This window comes from Amblyraja radiata, chromosome 13 (assembly GCF_010909765.2).
Source record: "Amblyraja radiata isolate CabotCenter1 chromosome 13, sAmbRad1.1.pri, whole genome shotgun sequence".
NCBI classification, from domain to species: Eukaryota; Metazoa; Chordata; class Chondrichthyes; order Rajiformes; family Rajidae; genus Amblyraja; species Amblyraja radiata.
Genome location: NC_045968.1, coordinates 48,828,864 through 48,847,344, shown reverse-complemented (window position 1 = coordinate 48,847,344; position 18,481 = coordinate 48,828,864).

Below are 18,481 nucleotides of genomic sequence, written 5' to 3'. Positions count from 1 at the left end.
ACTTGCTAGTCAGGTGTAAAGCTATCACTGTGAATTGTATTCTTGACTCATGTTTCCATAATTTAAATAGAAGTGAGGACTAGACAAAAGGCAGTCAATCCTCAGCAGCAATTTTACACCTGGATGAGAAGTGGAAACCCTGTGAGTTTCAGTCAACCAACTTGCTCTTGATCCACAGCTATTCTAGAACAGCTGGGTCACAAAGCGAAGAGTTCATTAATTATGCGTTGCGTTGTCATCCATGCCATCATTTTGAATACCATATTGTGATGGTGCAGAAACTTGCAGCATTGAGTAAGACAAAATTGTCAATAAAAAAATATGAAACCCCAAGTTGTCAAGTTTCTTATCAATTCCATCTTATGAGTGGTCATGAACATTTTTCAGTCCACTGTGGCAAATGTCAATATGGGTGCAGTCCAAGTGAAATACTAAATCAATTTTTCCAAGGTCTAGAAATAAGTCCTCTTACGAAAATATTAGATCTTAATACTTTGTTTGATGATCATCCACGTATACCAGTGGGCTTGGCCTCACTCTCTATGTCTTATATTAAAATTAATACATCGAACATGATCTATCACACTTCACATAATTCGCATGGGATCTGGAAGTCTTAAAAAAAGTCTTTAACACAATTGAGTTGCCGATTCTGTTCAGAGTCAATCTCATTTAGAATAATTCTAGTGCCACACACATAATGGAAGGAGTTCTCAATGTGAAGATGGGACTTTGTCTCGCTAATGTGTTTTCACTCGTCACTTCAATCAATTCTATCATAGACGGATGCATCTTCACAAGTAAATTAATGAGGATGAAGTCAACTATGTCCCTCATGCTAGATCGCTAACTACCTGCACCACATGCAGCCTAGTAGCTATGACTTTAAGTGGTGGTATTATGATGCATTTCACAGTGATGGACATTGAAGTCCCTACCCTCAGTACATCTTGCTTTCAATGTGTTTTAAAGAACCATTTAGGAGGTGATATTCAGGTCTACTAGTCGAAATAGAATATGTTGTCACAGGCTGGTACCTGTGGAATCTGTCCCAGCAGACACAAATATGCATCTTAGTGCAACTCAGGAAGTATCACTTCATGTGCTTCATTGGTAAATAGGTTAATCAAATGGATATGAACCAATCTAACATATGAATCCATATCTCTTTTGAATGTATGATTCCACGAGAAATCAACTTTAAGATGTTTATTTTTTTCAGAGATGCAGGAAAAGTCAATAAGAATAAGCAGAAGTTAGCTGTGGCATATGTTTTAATGACGTATTAATTATTCTTGAGCTGTAATGTTTAACTGCATGGTAATTCTAAGGGAGTGACCCTTCTTCATAGGCACTTCTTCAGCACTGATGATAACTTGCTTCCTTTGGGTTTCTATGAGTGCTGAAATAGCTGACGAATCCTTGTTGCCATTGCAGGCTCTTGCACAAATGGCTGAGAGGGTGGATGGGATAGTCATTTGCCAGCTGGTCCACACATTCTGCCAGTAATGCTGAGCTTCAGTGGGATCCTGGTGCTTGGATTGTAGGTTCACAATATCATCCCAGGTCCTCCTTTAGTTTTTAATTTTTTTCATTTTGGCGATACAGCGCGGAAACAGTTCCTTCGGCCCACCGAGACCGCACTGACCAGTGATCCCCGTACATTAACACTATCCTACACACACTAGGGACAATTTACACTTATACCAATCCAATCAACCTACAAGCCTGGATGTCTTTGGAGTGTGGGAGGAAACCGAAGATCTCGGGCAAAACCCACGAGGTCACGGGGAGAATATACAAACTCCGTACAGACAGCATCCGTAGTCGGGATTGAACCCCCTGTCTCCGGCGCTGCAAGCACTGTAAGGCAGCAACTCTACCACTGTGCCACTGTGGTGCCTGTTCCTTTTCCACTTTGAGTGATCATGGGCAAAGGATTCTCAGAAACCTGTGGGGATATTGTATTTATTTGCTCAAGGAAATTTTGAGCACCTCTTTGACTCTTTTCCACCATCCATTGGGTAATCCCAAAGGACAGAACAGAGCATCTTTTTCAGGAGTACGGTGTTGGGCAGGGGAACAATGTAGCCTGCCTATCAGAGCCAAGCTAATTCAGGCCCTGTGCTGAGGATGAAGAAGCAAGGAACTGCAGATGCTGGTTTACAGAACAGGATACAAAGTGCAACAGTAACCCAGTGGGTCAGGCGGCAAGTCTGGAGAACATGGATAGGTAACATTGTAGATCAGGATTAATCTGAAGAAGGATCCCTACCTGAAACGTCACCTATCCATATTCTCCAGAGATGCAGCCTGACTTGCTGAGATACTCAGACACTTTGTGTCTTTCCTTGTGCTTGGAATGAGGGTCTGGGAGAGCTCTGTTCATGCTTCCATTTTGTGGATTTGAACGAATTTATAAGGAAGGCAATGGTGTTTTTTTTTAACCTTAAGGTGCCTGTAGTAAGTAGTCTATGTATTGGAAGCATTTAGTTCCCTGGGTCACAGTTTAAGAATAAGGGGGAAATCTTTTAGGACTGAGATGAGAAAAACATTTTTCACACAGAGAGTGGCGAATCTGTGGAATTCTCTGCCACAGAAGGTAGTTGAGGCCAGTTCATTGGCTATATTTAAGAGGGAGTTAGATGTGGCCCTTGTGGCTAAAGGGATCAGGGGATATGGAGAGAAGGCAGGTACAGGATATTGAGTTGGATGATCAGCCATGATCATATTGAATGGCGGTGCAGGCTTGAAGGGCCGAATGGCCTACTCCTGCACCTATTTTCTATGTTTCTATGTTTCTATGTTAGGAAGGCAGACATCACTAAAGCCCTTTGTAGGCCAAGACTTTGTGTCTGGGTCGAGTCTTGATCAACAATCTGCCATCAAACTGTTGACTAACATCGAGACCATTAAATTGCTTGTTCTAGGTCTGGTAGCACTGTGGATCTTGAATATTTACAAAAACAGAAGATGTGTGCATAATATTAGCTCTTAATTTAGAGATTAGGACAGGGCAAGCTTTAAACATCAATTTTACTTGCTGGTATAATGATACAAGTGATAGAATAATGGAAAGGGAAATAATGTTAATTGTGTCGTGCAATCATAAGGTCATAAGGGATAGGAGTAGAATTAGGCCATTCGGCTCTCCAAGTCTATTACTGCCATGGCTGATCTATCTCTCCTTCCTGACCCAATTCTCCTGTCTTCTCCCCAAAATCTCTGACGCCTATACTAATCAAGCAATAATAGCTTATTGACATGAAACTCACATTTGCTACTAATACATAGATTATTTTAGTTTCTAGTTGCAAGGAATTGTTTTTTTAATAGGAAACAACTGGTAGAATTAGGAGGGAAAGTATTGTAAATATTGTAAAGTAAATATTGAAAATAGTAGCAGCTCTCTGGAATTGAGAGCTTCAATTGACACAAATACCAACAGTAATCTAGAAATCCTTTCGATTCTCCAATCCTATAACCAATTGTGTGGTTGCAAGCAGTTTTGCACCATATGCTCAAGTACTATTGTCTTGGAACTCCAGGCAATTGGATAACATGAATCCAAACCGCATCCCTGGAGTTAGGAATTTAATTTCTTATAATTAAATAAATCTGAAATGGAAATCCAGTGCTGTTAGTTAATATGTGGTCATGTGAACCCTGAAAATACCAGATTGTCCTTCAGGGAAGGAGAGCTGTTGTCCTTACCCAGTCTGATCAAAAGGTCTTATCCTATCTCAGCCTTATCCTATGAACAAATAAAGAAAACATGTATGAAATACATTTCTGAACTCTTATCCTTAAGAATCTTAATTATTTTGAAGAACTGACAGAACATCTATTAAATATATATTATATAATCACCTAATTGAATATAAACTCCTATAAAGAAGCGGGTAATGCAACTGATGCAGATAATTAAGTGCCCGCTGTTCTAAATAAAATTGTTTGTCAAGAGAATTGGAAAACAATGATTGTTTACATAAATAATGCACGGCGCAGCTGAGGTGATAAGGAAAATATTATTTGTATTTTCAAGGATGCAATATTAAGATGTATTACCTGGCCTAAATCTTAGCATAAGACTACAGGTGCTCGAAACGGGAAGAAAATAGTGAAAGCCCTCAGCTTTCTTATCCTTGGCTTTCATGATAAAATGGAGAGATTTTGATCACATATGAGGCCTATACCAGACCTGGAAATATTTGTTTTTAAGAACTAAAATGGGGCAGAGAAAATTGACCATGTGCCTAAGGTAAAGAATCATCCATAATCTATTTCCAACTCTATCACATTACAGGTCACTATTTTGTTTTCCGGCTTAGAAGGTAATTTTACTAAATCTTCTTTCGTTACTCTGTGCTTCCCATAAACTACACATTTGTAACAACGGCATATTATACATCTATCTATCTATCTATCTATCTATCCTTTTCACTTTTCACTTTTCTTTCAAAGTATCCGCACTTGATTACATTTCGTCGTGTTTATGTACACATTTTTAATCAAATCCTTCTCCCTCCCCCTAATATTAAAAAAAAAACTGGCTTCTCACCCATAGAAGCAGCCCCAGACCCAGCCCCAGCCCCTGGTGAACGTTCCATTGTGTGCTGTCACAATGCCCAATGTTAACACATGTCCAATCGGAATGGATCCATTTACATATGCCTTTGCAGCAACCCCAGCCCCAGCCCCAGCCCCAGCCCCGCCCCCGCAGCCTGTGTCATCACGTGTGTGGGAATAGAGAAAGAGGATTGGGGGTGAAAGGGAATGGGGAACAGATGGACTGTCCCTCCCCCTCCCCCTTCCACTATCCCTCCCCACTATTTCCCCTCTCTCCCCCCCACCCCTCTCCCCCTCCCTCCACACTCTTCCCCCTCCCTCCCCTGCCCCATCTCCCTCCGCCTCCCTCCCTCCTCCTCCCCATCCCATCTCCCCCTCCCCACCCCTCTCTCCTCCCCTTCTCAATCTCCCTCTCCTCACCCCTCTACCTCTCCTCCCCACACCCCATCCCTCTCTCCCCACCCCTTCCCTCTCCCCCTTCCCTCCCCACACCCCCTTCCATCCCCCACCCCCTTCCCCCTCCCCACTCCTCCCCCTCCATCCACACTTTTCCCCCTCTACCCCCTACCCCATCTCCCTTCTCGCCTCCCTCCCCCACACCTCTCCCCCCTCCCCCCTCCCCCACCCCTCTCCCCCCACCCCTCTCTCCTCCCCCTCTCCATCTCCCTCTCCTCACCCCTCTCCCTCTCCTCCCCCCACCCCTAGCCTCTCTAACGTGCCTTCCCTCTCTCTCCCTGCCCCCTTCCCCTTACCCCTCAGTCCCTCTTCCACCACTCCCCCTACCCCTCCCTCCCCACCTCCACTTCTCTCCCCCTTACCCCACCCCTCTCCCACTCCGTCCCTCACCCCTCTCTCTCCCCCTCCCTCCCCTCTCCCCCCCACCCCTACCATTCCCCTACCCCTCTGTCCCTCTTCCACCACCCCTCCTACACCTCTCCCCCTCCCTCCCCACTCTTCCACTTCTCTCCCCCCCTCCTCCTCCCACCCCCTTCCCTCTCTCCCCCACCCCCCTTCCCTCTCCTCCTTCCCTCTCTCCCCCACCCACCTCCGCCCACCCCCTTCCCTCCCCCACCCCTTTCCCTCTCTCCCCCACACCCTTCCCTCACCCCTCTCCCCCTCCCTCCACACTCTTACCCCTCCCTTCCCTACCCCTTCTCCCTCCTCCCCTCCCACCCTCCCCATCCCTCCCCCCCTCCCCCACACCTCTCTCCCCCTCCCATCCCTCTCTCCCCCTCCCCATCCCTCTCTCCTCCCCTCTCCATCTCCCTCTCCTCACCCTCTCCTCACCCTCTCCTCCCCATCCCTCCCCCTCGCCCCCCCCCCTTCCCTCTCCCCCGCCCGCCCCCTTCCCCCCCATCCCCCACACCCTCTCTCTCCCCCTCCCCATCCCTCTCTCCTCCCCTCCCCCACCCCTCTGTCCTCCCCCTCTCCATCTCCCTCTCCTCCCCTCCTCCTCCCACCCCATCCCTCTCTCCCCCACCCCCCTTCTCCCTCCCCACTCTTCCCCCTCCTTCCACACTCTTCCCCCTCTCTCCCCTCCTTCCCCCCTCCCACACACCTCTCTCCCCCTCCCATCTCTCTTCCCCTCCCCCACCCCTCTCTCCTCCCCCCTCTCCATCTCCCTTGCCAAAGCCATTCTTGCCATAGAGGGAGTACAGAGAAGGCTAACCTGACTGATTCGTGGGATGTCACAACTTTCATATGAAGAAAGACAGGATAGACTCGGCTTGTACTCGCTAGAATTTAGAAGATTGAGGGGGAATCTTATAGAAACTTACAAAATTCTTAAGGGGTTGGACAGGCTAGATGCAGGAAGATTGTTCCCGATGTTGGGGAAGTACAGAACAAGGGGTCACAGTTTAAGGATAAGGGGGAAATCTTCTAGGACCGAGATGAGAAAAACATTTTTCACACAGAGAGTGGTGAATCTGTGGAATTCACTGCCACAGAAGGTAGTTGAGGCCAGTTCATTGGCTATATTTAAGAGGGAGTTAGATGTGGCCCTTGTGGCTAAAGGGATTAGGGGGTATGGAGAGAAGGCAGATACAGGATACTGAGTTGGATGATCAGCCATGATCATATTGAATGGCAGTGCAGGCTCGTAGGGCCGAATGGCCTACTCCTGCACCTAATTTCTATGTTTCTATGTTTCCCACTCCTCACCCCTCTCCCTCTCCCACCCATCCCTCTCTCCCCCACCCCCCTTCACTCTCTACCCCACTGCCTTCCCTCTCTTCCCCTGCCCCCTTCCCCCTACCCCTCTGTCCCTCTGCCATCAATCCCCCTACCCCTCAACCCCTCCCTCCCCACTCTTCCACCTCTCCCCCCTCCCCCACCACTATCCCTCCCCACTCTTTCCAATCTCTCCCCCCACCCCTCTCCCCCTCCATCCCTCCTCCTCTCCCTCCCCATCCCCCCCTCCCCCACACCTCTCTCCCCATCCCCCTCTCTCACCCCATACCCCGCTCTCCTTTCCCTCACAAATCACTCCCGTTTCCTTCTCCTCCTCTTCCCTCCGTCCCCTCTTCTCATACTCCCCTCTCCCCACCCCGTCTCCCTCTCCCCCCCTACCCCCACCTGTGTGTTTGGGGGGTGGTTAGTGTGAGTGTGATGCCGCTGCCCCCCCCCCCCTCCCCCCGCCGCAAACGCCGTTGGGGAAACAGACCCAACAGGTCTGCACTTGGTCTAGTCTATCTTTAAAACTGTGTGGCTGCCGCCGTCCGCAGTCCGGCGTACGTCCGGCCGGCTGCCGGCCGCCTTTCTTCCTTTGATTCCTTGCTACGCCGAAACCAGACGCAGAATCGCCGAGATCTTTTACATTTCGGTAGAGATTTCACTTTTCTTTCTAAGTATCCACTCCTGATTACATTTCGTCGTGTTTATGTACACATTTTTAATCAAATCCTTCTCCCCCCCCCCCCCCCCCCCCAATATTTAAAAAAAAACTGGCTTCTCACCCATAGAAGCAGCCCCAGCCCCAGCCCCAGCCCCAGCCCCAGCCCCAGCCCCGCCCCCGCAGCCTGTGTCATCACGTGTGTGGGAATAGAGAAAGAGGATTGGGGGTGAAAGGGAATGGGGAACAGATGGACTGTCGCTCCCCCTCCCCCTTCCACTATCCCTCCCCACTATTTCCCCTCTCACCCCACCCACCCCTATCTGCCTCCCTCCACACTCATCCCCCTCCCTCCCCTGCCCCATCTCCCTCCGCCCCCCTCCCCACACCTCTCTCCCCCTCCCCATCCCTCTCTCCCCCTCCCCCATCCCTCTCCCCCCCATCCCTCTCTCCTCTTCTCAATCTCCCTCTCCTCACCCCTCTACCTCTCCTCCCACTCCTTCTCCCACCCCTCCTCCCACCCCATCCCTCTCTCCCCCACCCCCTTCCCTCACCCCCTTCCCCCTCCCCACTCCTCCCCCTCCATCCACACTCTTCCCCCTCTACCCCCTACCCCATCTCCCTCCTCGCCTCCCTCCCCTCTCCCCCACACCTCTCCCCCCTCCTCTCTCTCCTCTCCCTCCCACACCCCTCTCTCCTCCCCCTCTCCATCTCCCTCTCCTCCCCCCTCTCCCTCTCCTCCCCCACCCCATCCCTCCCCTACACCTAGCCTCTCTAACACACCCCCTTCCCTCTCTCCCCCGCCTCCTTCCCCCTACCCCTCAGTCCCTCTTCCACCACTCCCCCTACCCCTCCCTCCCCACTCTTCCACTTCTCTCCCCCCCTCCTCCCCCACTTTCGCCCCCCACTCTTTCCCCTCTCTCCCCCCACTCCCCTCCCTCCACAATCTTCCCCCTCCCTCCCCTACCCCATCTCCCTCCTCCCCTCCCTCCCCCATCCCTCCCCCATCCCCCACACCTCTCTCCCCCTCCCCCATCGCTCTCTCTTCCCCTCCTCCTCCCCCTCTCCATCTCACTCTCCTCAGCCCTCTCCCTCTCCTCCCCTCCTCCTCCTACCCCCATCCCTCTCTCCCCCACCCCATTTCTCCCTCCCCACTCTTCCCCCTCCATCCACACTCTTCCCACTATCTCCCCGACCCCATCTCCCTCCTCCCTCCCTCCCCTCCCACACCTCTCCCCCTCCTCTCTCTCTTCCCCTCCCCCATCCCTCTCTCCCCCCTCTCCATCTCCCTTGCCAAATACATTCTTGCCATAGAGGGAGTACAGAGAAGGTTAACCAGACTGATTCCTGGGATGTCAGGACTTTCATATGAAGAAAGACTGGATAGACTCGGCTTGTACTCGCTAGAATTTAGAAGATTGAGGTGGGTTCTTATAGAAACTTACAAAAATTTTAAGGGGTTGGACAGGCTAGATGCAGGAAGATTGTTCCCGATGTTGGGGAAGTCCAGAACAAGGGGTCACAGTTTAAGGATAAGGGGGAAATCTTTTAGGACCGAGATGAGAAAAACATTTTTCACACAGAGAGTGGTGAATCTCTGGAATTCACTGGCACAGAAGGTAGTTGAGGCCAGTTCATTGGCTATATTTAAGAGGGAGTTAGATGTGGCCCTTGTGGCTAAAGGGATCAGGGGGTATGGAGAGAAGGCAGGTACAGGATACTGAGTTGGATGATCAGCCATGATCATATTGACTGGAGGTGCAGGCTCGAAGGGCCGAATGGGCTACTCCTGCACCTAATTTCTATGTTTCTAAGTTTCCCTCTCGTCACCCCTCTCCCTCTCCCACCCATCCCTCTCTCCCCATCCCCCTTCACTCTCTACCCCACTCCCTTCCCTCTCTCCCCAGCCCCCTTCCCCCTACCCCTCTGTCCCTCTTCCACCACTCCCCCTACCCCTCCCTCCCCACTCTTCCACTTCTCTCCCTCACCCCATCCTTTTCCATCCCCCACCCCTCTCTCTCCCCCTCCCTTCCCCCTCTCTCCCCTCTCTCCCCCCACCCCTTCCCCCTACCCCTCTGACCCTCCCCACTCTTTCCCCCCTCTCCAACCACCCCTCTCCCCCTCCCTCCACTCTTCACCCTCCCTCCACGCTCTTCCCCCTCCTCCCCCACCCGCTCCCTCCTCCTCACCTCTCCGTCCCCATCCCTCCCCCCCACATCTCTCTCCCCTCCCCATCCCTCTCTCCTCCCTCTCTTCACCACTCTCCCCCTCCTCCCCCTCCCATCCCGCTCTCTCCCACTCACCTTCCCTCTCCCCCACCCCTCTACCCCATCTGCCACCTCCCCTCCCCCACACCTCTCTCCCCCTCCCCCACCCCTCTCTCCTCCCCCTCCCCACCCCTCTCTGCTCTCCCTCTCCTCACCCCTCGCCTCCTCCCAACCTCATTCCTTTCCTCCCCCACCCCCATTCCCTCTCTCCCACCCCTTCACTCTCTCCCCACCCCCTTCCCCCTCCACACTCTTTCCCCTCCCTCCACACTCTTCCTCCTCTCTCCCCTACCCCCACACATCTCTCCCCCGCCCCTCTCTCCTCCCCCTCACCCTTCTCCCCTCCTCCTCCCACGCCATCCCTCTCTCCCCCACTCCCTTCCCTCTTCCCCCACCCCCTTACCATCTCTTTCCCCAGCCCCCGTTCCCCCTATCCCTCTGTACCTCTTCCACCACTCCCCCTTACCCCACCTCTCTCCATCTCACTGCCCCATCCCTCACTCTCCCCCTCCCTCCCCTCTCTCCCCCCACCCTTCCCCCTACCCCTCTGTCCCTCTTCCATCCACTCCCCCTACCCCTCTCCCCCTCCCTCCCCACTCTTCCACTTCTCTCCCCCCTTCCCCCTTCCCCTCCACTCTCCCTCCCCACTCTTCCCCTCTCTCCACCCATCCCTCTCCCTTCCCTCCCTCCTCCCCTCCCGCCCCATCCCCCCCTCCCCCACATCTCTCTCCCCATCCCCCTCTCTCACCCCCTACCCCGCTCTCCTTTCCCTCCCAAATCTGTCCCGTTTCCTCCTCCTCCTCTCCCCTCCCTCCCCCCACCTGTGTGTTTGGGGGGTGGTTAATGTGAGTGTGATGCCGCATCCCCCCCCCCCCCCCCCCCCCCCCGCAAACGCCGTTGGGGAAACAGACCCAACGGGTCTGCACTTGGTCTAGTAACATTTAAAAGACAATTGGATGGGTACATGGATATGAAAGGTCCAGACAGATATGTGCTAACTGTGGGCAGGGCAGTCTAGTATAGATAGGCATTTTGGTCGGCATGGGCAAGTTGGGCTAAAGGACCCGTTTATGTGCTATATGAATCTATGGTGTACTCTGACTCTATTATTATGGAATAAATCTCACGGTAATTTCTTCGTTGTAAAAGTTCTCAGTTTGAATTTCTCTCTTCCACATGCTGCACAATCAAACAACACATAGGGGATTAAATTCTGCATAAGGGGATAAAGGCTCAGTACTTACCAACTAGTTACCTGTTTAGCACATCAAAAGTATAGTACGGGTACATTCAGGTATAAGTGAATTCATAATGGTGTGATGAATTATGATTATAGCCAAAGAACATACCTGGTGCAGAACATTTAATTTTACAAGCATAGTTTCATTCCATGAGATTTTAGTTAGTTTTGAAGATTAAAAAAAATTAAGGTAATTTTGTTCTGAAAATCAATATAACCGTTGGATGCTGGAAATCTGAAATAAAAACAGAACAAGCTGGAAGTACTCAGTAAATCCGGTAGCATCTGTGGAGAGAGAGGGACACACAAACACAAACACAGCCAATATTTCAGGTACTCTTCCTCTCTGTGTTTCTAATTTCATACTCCCTAAATCACATTTTCTCTCCCTTAATTTCACTTTCTGGGTATAAATTCATAATTCATGTTCATGTCATAGGCGCACAAATAGGCCATTCAGCCCATTTGGTCTACTCCGCCATTCAGTCTTGGCTGATGTTTCTTTCCCTCTCAACCCCATTCTCTTGCCTTCTCCCCATAACCCATGACACCCTTATTAATTAAAAACTGCCTTAAAAATACCCCATGACTTGGCCTCCACGGCTGTCTGAGGCAATGAATTCCACAGAATCGCCACCTTCTGACTGAAGAAATTCCTCCTCATCTCCTTTTCAAAGGTGCATCCTTTTATTCTGAGGCGATGCCCTATGGTTGTAGACTCTCCAAACAGTGGAAACATCCTCTCTACATTCACTCTATCCAGGCCTTTCACTATTCGGTAAGTTTCAATGAGGTTCCCCCACATCCTTCTAAACGTCAGTGGGTACAGACCCAGTGCCATCAAATGCTCATCATATGTTAATCCATTCATCTCTGGGATCAGTCTCATAAACCTTCTCTGGACCCTCTCCAACATCCTTTCCCAGATATGCCCAAACTGCTCACTATACTCCAAATGTAGTCTGACCCGTGCCTTATAAACTCTCAACATTACATCCCTGTTTTTATATTCTAGTCCTCTCAAAATAAATACTATCATTTGCCTTCCTTACCTACTGATTCAATTTGCAGATGAACCTTTTAGGAATCCTGCACCAGCACTCCCAAATCCCTTTGCACCTCTGATTTCTGAATCCTCTCCCCATTTAGAAAATAGCCTTTGCCTTTATTTCTACTACCAAAATGTTGGTATACCTATATTTTGTTTGGATTTGTAACAGCATTAAATGCAGTCTAAGCATGTTGAGTTCCCTCCTGCAAGGCCACCATTGCGTGTATTTAGAACTGAGTCATGGCAATACTATATTTTTTGTGGGAGAAAGGGTGTAGCTGTGGCCTGGTGCAGCCTAGTCAAGACAGTGTCTAAAGGGCAGCACAATGTCGCAGTGGGAGAGCTGCTGCCTAACAGTGTCAAAGACTTGGGTTCAATCCTGACCATATGTGTTGTCTGTATGAAGTTTATACTGTCTCACTGTGACCCGTGTGGGATTTCTCCAGATGCTCCGGTTCCTTCCCACATTCCAAAGGTTTGTACGCGAATTGGCTTCTGTAAATTGCCCCTAGTGTGTGTAGGATGTAAAGGTGGGATAACATAGAGCTAGTGTATGGGCGATTGATGGTCGGCATGGGCTCAGTGGGCCTTAGGCCTGTTTCCAGACTGTATCTCTAAAACAAAAAAACATCACAGTAATACAAATTTGATGCCAAATTCCATGTTTCAGCCAACACCTTTTAAACTGTACAACTACACAAGTTCAGCATCAGAATGGATGTGACCTTCGCCCCATCCAACCTCCATGGCTATTTAAAGTAGCTGGGAGTTCAACAACTGGTGGATTTCTCTCCCTGATTGTTCTCATAGTTTTCCAACGTAGCTAATATCTGTAGAGTGAATAATTTTATCTTCTGCAAAAAAACATTGCTCTTATGCATGATCAGATTAGTTGATGCTCCCTGTAAGCAGAGCGTCACTGGGAGACTGAGGAAAGGTCATGAAAAGGAAGCGGGTGAACAGAAATTGAGGAACGCTGTCAGAAAGGGGCCTAACCAACCTAGAATGTTAAATTAATATTTCTTCCAACGGTAGGTTGGTGAGAAGCAGTGTGTATGGCATGTGGGGGAATAAAATGTGTTGGAATAAAAAAATGGGACTAATGCGGGATTAGTATACACAGGGAACATTTTTTACATAAACAGTGGAGGGTGCCTGGAATATGCTACCAGGCATTGTGGTGGAGGCAGATATGAGAGTAGCATTTAGACATTTTTAGATAGGCTCATGAATAGGAAGGGAATGAAGAGATATGGATCACATGCAGGCAGAAGACATTAATTTAACTTAGCATCATGTTCAGCACAGACATTGTAGGTCAAAGGGCCTGTTCCTGTGCTGCACTGTTCTACATTCTGTTTTATGAGGTTGTCATAGACTCAGTGGGCCAAAGAGTCTGTTTCTGAGCTGTATCGCTCTTTGAATATTAACCTAGCTGAATATCACAACAAAAATTATGAATAAGAAAGATACTAAATACTGCTGTAACAGTGGGATAGGCAGCAATGTAATTTGGGATGTAATGTTAAAATTGTACAAGGCATTGGTGAGGCCAATTCTGGAATATGGTGTACAATTTTGGTTGCCAAATTATAGGAAAGATGTCAACAAAATAGAGAGAGTACAGAGGAGATTTACTAGAATGTTGCCTGGGTTTCAGCAACTAAGTTACAGAGAAAGGTTGAACAAGATAGGTCTTTATTGTTTGGAGCACAGAAGGTTAAGAGCACTCTTGATAGAGGTCTTTAAAATTATGAGAGGGATAGACAGAGTTGACGTGGATAAGCTTTTTCCATTGAGAGTAGGGAAGATTCAAACAAGAGGACATGATTTGAGAATTAAGGGACAAAAGTTTAGGGGTAACATGAGGGGGAACTTCTTTACTCAGAGAGTGGTAGCTGTGTGGAATGAACTTCCAGTGGAAGTGGTGGAGGCAGGTTCGATTTTATCATTTAAAAATAAATTGGATAGGTATATGGACGGGAAAGGAATGGAGGGTTAGGGTCTGAGTGCAAGTAGATGGGACTAGGTGAGAGTAAGTGTTCGGCACGGACTAGAAGGGGCGAGATGGCCTGTTTCCGCGCTGTAATTGTTATATGGTTATATGGTTACAGGTGCACAACCTTTTATCCGAAAGCCTTGGGACCAGACACTTTTCGTAATTCAGAATTTGTCGGTCTTCGGAATGGAATTTTTTTAGCGTAGATTTTAATGGCTGGCTCAGTGGTAGGGTGCTCGGCTCATATCCGCAAAGTCGCGAGTTTGCGCCTTGATCCTGGCAGTTACTCGATCGCGAGTTTGAGTCTTCAATGTCGTTTTTTCTTGCAGAATAAATGTTTGTATGAAATACAGTGTAGGAGAAGTGTACTGACTGTGTGGGCAGAACTTTGGAAGTGATTGCCCACCAGTCTAAAAAGCCGCTGTGTCTCCCTGTCCCTGGGATAGCAGGGGGCGATCAAACAGCACAATACCCCCCTCCCCCTCCAACTCCAGAGGAATCCGCTCCCCGATGGGCCGCTACCAAAGATCATAGAGGAGCTCCTCTATGATCTTTGGCCGCTACAGCGACAAGTGGCAGTTCGCCCACAGCCCGAGCTGCGCCCCCTCATCCGCCACCCCAAGAACAAGACGTACCTTGCACACCATCAGCTTCTGCCCCTACGTGTTCCTCTGGAGTTGGAGCGGGGCTGGGCTGGAGTTGCTGCTGGCTGTGGGTCTCTGGGATCTCCGTGCTTGCAGTGGGCCTGGGGGTCGGTGGGCGGCGGTGGGAGCTGTGGACCTACGGACCTACCTCCGTGGAGCTAGCCAGCTTCGGAGCGTGGAGAGCTGCGGGGGCGAGCTGCTGCGACCCGACTCCGGTGGATGGTGACACCGGGAGCTCGCGGGTCCCCGGTGGGAGACCGCTTTGCGGGACACCGGCAACGGCGACTTCTCCCGGCCGAATTACGGGGTTGAGAGTGACCTGGAGGGGGGGCCTTACAACGCCCGGCGCGGCTGTAAATTGCCGCGGACTTGCTAGCGCCCGCCGGGGGCTCCAACATCAAGACCGGGGCAGGGCCCTACATCTCCCGGCGTGGCTTTGAGTGGCCGCTCCCCGATGGGCCCCTACGACGCCCCGAGCTGCGCCTCGTCATCCGCAACCCAGGTTCCTCTGTAGTTGGAGTGGGGCTGGGCTGGGCTGCTGTTGGCTGTGGGTCTCTGGGATCTCCGTGCTTGCAGTGAGCCTGGTGGTCGGTGTCCCGTTGGTCCTGACGTCTCCGGTGACTGGCACTGCCCTGCTGCAAACGCCGACGTGAAGACAGTGCAAAGCCCCCGCGCCGGTGCAATGGGCGGGGAGCTGGAGAGGGGAGGGAAGGGGTCACACACATGGCCGGGAAGCAGAGGGGTGTAGGTGGGGTGATACTGAAGCGAGCGACAATCTGCTGCTGCCTGCCCCGCTGAGTTAAAAAGTTCCCACGCAAGACTCACGAAAGACTGTGTATCGTGAGTCTACCGTGGGAACTTTTTAACTCAGCGGACAGGCAGCAGCATATTGTCAATTATTAACCCTCCCGCGCAATATACCCTCATCTTCTCTTTTATGAATGGGGATTTAGTTCCCCTTTCTTCGAGGACCGATCGGAGGTTCCGCTGTCACCTCTGCGGGCCGCCCTCGGTGAACGTTTTCAAGGACCTTTCTTCAAGGACCGAAAGAATGGCCGCTATTCGGAGGTTTTCGTTATTTGGATCTTCGGATAAAAGGTTGTGCACCTGTATAACTCTGGAGGACATAGGTAGGTGACGTTTCGGGTCAGGACCCTTCCAAACGTCACCTATATATTTTCTCCAGAGATGCTGCCTGATCTGCTGAGTTACTCCAGCAATTTCTCTGGTAAACTAGCATCTGCAGTTTCTTGTTACTATAAATTTCATTCCAACTATCATACGTTCCAGTATGATTTTAGGATAACTCAGGCATGGTTAATAAAATTCTCCGTTGTCTAGGGGAAATAAATCTCAAGCTGCATATTTATATTTTTCTCTTTTCTGTTAATATCGTGCAAAGCGGAGTCAAGCTCAGGGTGGAAGTTTACAGATCATTGCATTCACTGTCCTCTGTTTCAAGTGATTGTGAGACTATCTTAGATACATCTTCCCTGGAGATTCAGAAATTGTTGTGGAGAATTCACTTGTTGACGAACAGAATTGAAATATGCAATAACAGGTGATGATGGTGCATGATGAACGGGAGCTTGCTCTCTGGTGTATTATCTTGTGATCCTCCATAGTTATTGAGGGCAAGAATCCAAACATCCGCTGACTTGTTTTTGAAACCATCAAGGATAGCTGCGACCATTGCAGGAAGTGCCATTTGAGATTTTGTGGCTAATGACAATGCATTTGCACAGAAGGTCATCAGCCAAAAATATTAACGCTGTTAGTTTAGTTTAGGGATACGATACGATACAATTTATTTGTCATTTGGACCCCTTGAGGTCCAAACGAAATGACGTTTCTGCAGGCATACATTACAAACAAATAGACCCAAGAATTGTCCCACGGCCATTAAAGCCACGCCGGGTGATGCAAGGTCGCACACCGGGTTCTTGATGTTAGAGCCCCCGACGTGCGCTCGCAGAGTCCCGCGGCCATTCCAAGCCGCGCGGGGCGATGATGTAAGGCCCCGCTCCAGGAGCTCTTCAACCCCGCAACTCGGGCGGGAGAAGTCGCCGTTGCGGGAGCCCTGAAAAGTGGTCTCCCTCCAGGGACCCGCGGGCTCCCGGTGCCGCCATCCGCCAAACCCGCAGTTGCAGCCTCCGAAGCTCCGGAGGTCGGGCCGCAGCAGCGCTCCACTACCGCTCCACCCGCTCTGGACTCGGCCAGCTCCGCGACGGTGAGGTGAGTAGTCGGCACCAGAGCCCCCGGTCTTCCTGTTGGAGCGCGGAAACAGGTCTTTCGGCCCGTGTCTGCACCAAGCAGCGATCCCAGCACTAGCCTACACACACTAGAGATATTTACATTTATACCAAGCCAATTAATCTACAAACCTATACGTCTTTGGAGTGTTGGGGGAAACTGAAGATACGACCATACAGGCAACATGTCGCGGGGTGACCTCTCATGACCATAGGAGACTTCTCACGAGCACACAATCTGTATGGTCGTGAGAGATCTCCTATGGTCGTGAGAGGTCTCCAAAGAGTCGTAGCTTCTTTCTGGTCGCAGCTGAATTTTCAACATGTTGAAAATTTCGGCGACCTATCACGGGTGCGGCAGTTGCCTGTAAAGGTCGCGTAAGTGCGACAGGCCCTTAAGGCAGCAACTCTACTGCTGCGCCACCGTGCCGCCTGTGTCTCTCTCACACTGCTGATGTGATCTAAGGTGCTGAGATATTGCAGTGTTTTTTAGCATTTATGCTTTTAATGTTGATCACCTTAAACAAATTTACCGATTATTCTTCCTGAACTTGGACATGACCTTATACAGATGGTTAACAGTTAATTGCAGTTGGGCATTGAGAGAATGTTAGCTTATGTGGTTTATAAATACAATCTTAACTGCAGGAGCATGCAAGGCTTCATTGTTGGATCAGGTGGAATGAACCTGGAGCTCTGGGATAAATATGACGGGCCATGATGCTATCGCAAAACTCCATGGGGACAGTGGTATTGTAATTAGTTAAGGCAAACACTCAAGGCATCTGGTTAGCACATGTGTTCTTTGTGCATTACTGATGTTATTGAGGTCCCCTGTGACATCTTGGGATGAACTTAAAGTGCAACAGTTCAAGCAGTAGCAACCTTGACAGTCACTGGGAATGTTCCACCTGATCAGAGGTGGCTTGCAATAGGTGACTTTCATAGCCTCTCCCTGGTGAATCTTCATTCAGCCATCCATAGACTTTTTCTCAGATAGTCCCAGCAAGTGCAACTTTCTCATCTATACAATTAGGAATGCAATCACAGATGTTCAGACTCCTCCTCACATGTTGTCTGATATGAAAGGCATGCCCTTCCAATGTTTTCTCCATGGAGTTAAATAAAGAGTGATTCCTACAGGAGCATTTTTCTTTAGGTTCTGTACTACAGTTGGTTTTGGTTGGTTTAAATCCCTTCACATTAAAAGACCTGACATTAAGATGGAATACACAGAGGGGCAATGAATATGTTGCCTCAGGTGTTAATTCATCCAGAGAGTTGTGAATCTGTGGATTTGAAATTGGAAGACTAAAATGAATGAAAAATGTAACATACGAAAATCAAATATGATTCTCCTTTAAAAACACTTCATGTGGAAAGTGATATTTTTGTTTACATAACCACATCTTCTGCTCCCCGTAAACCTGCTCATTGTGTGACATCTGGAGATATGGAATAGTGAGCTTGTTTTGCTGGCAGCTTCAAGTTGACACCTCCTCCTGCTGCTTCAGAAATATATAAATATAGCCAACAGATGTATTTTGGTGTTGTAGTGTAGAGCTGAACAGTTACAAATGATCACAGGCAGGGAATAAGAACTGGTAGTCAATTTCACGTGATACA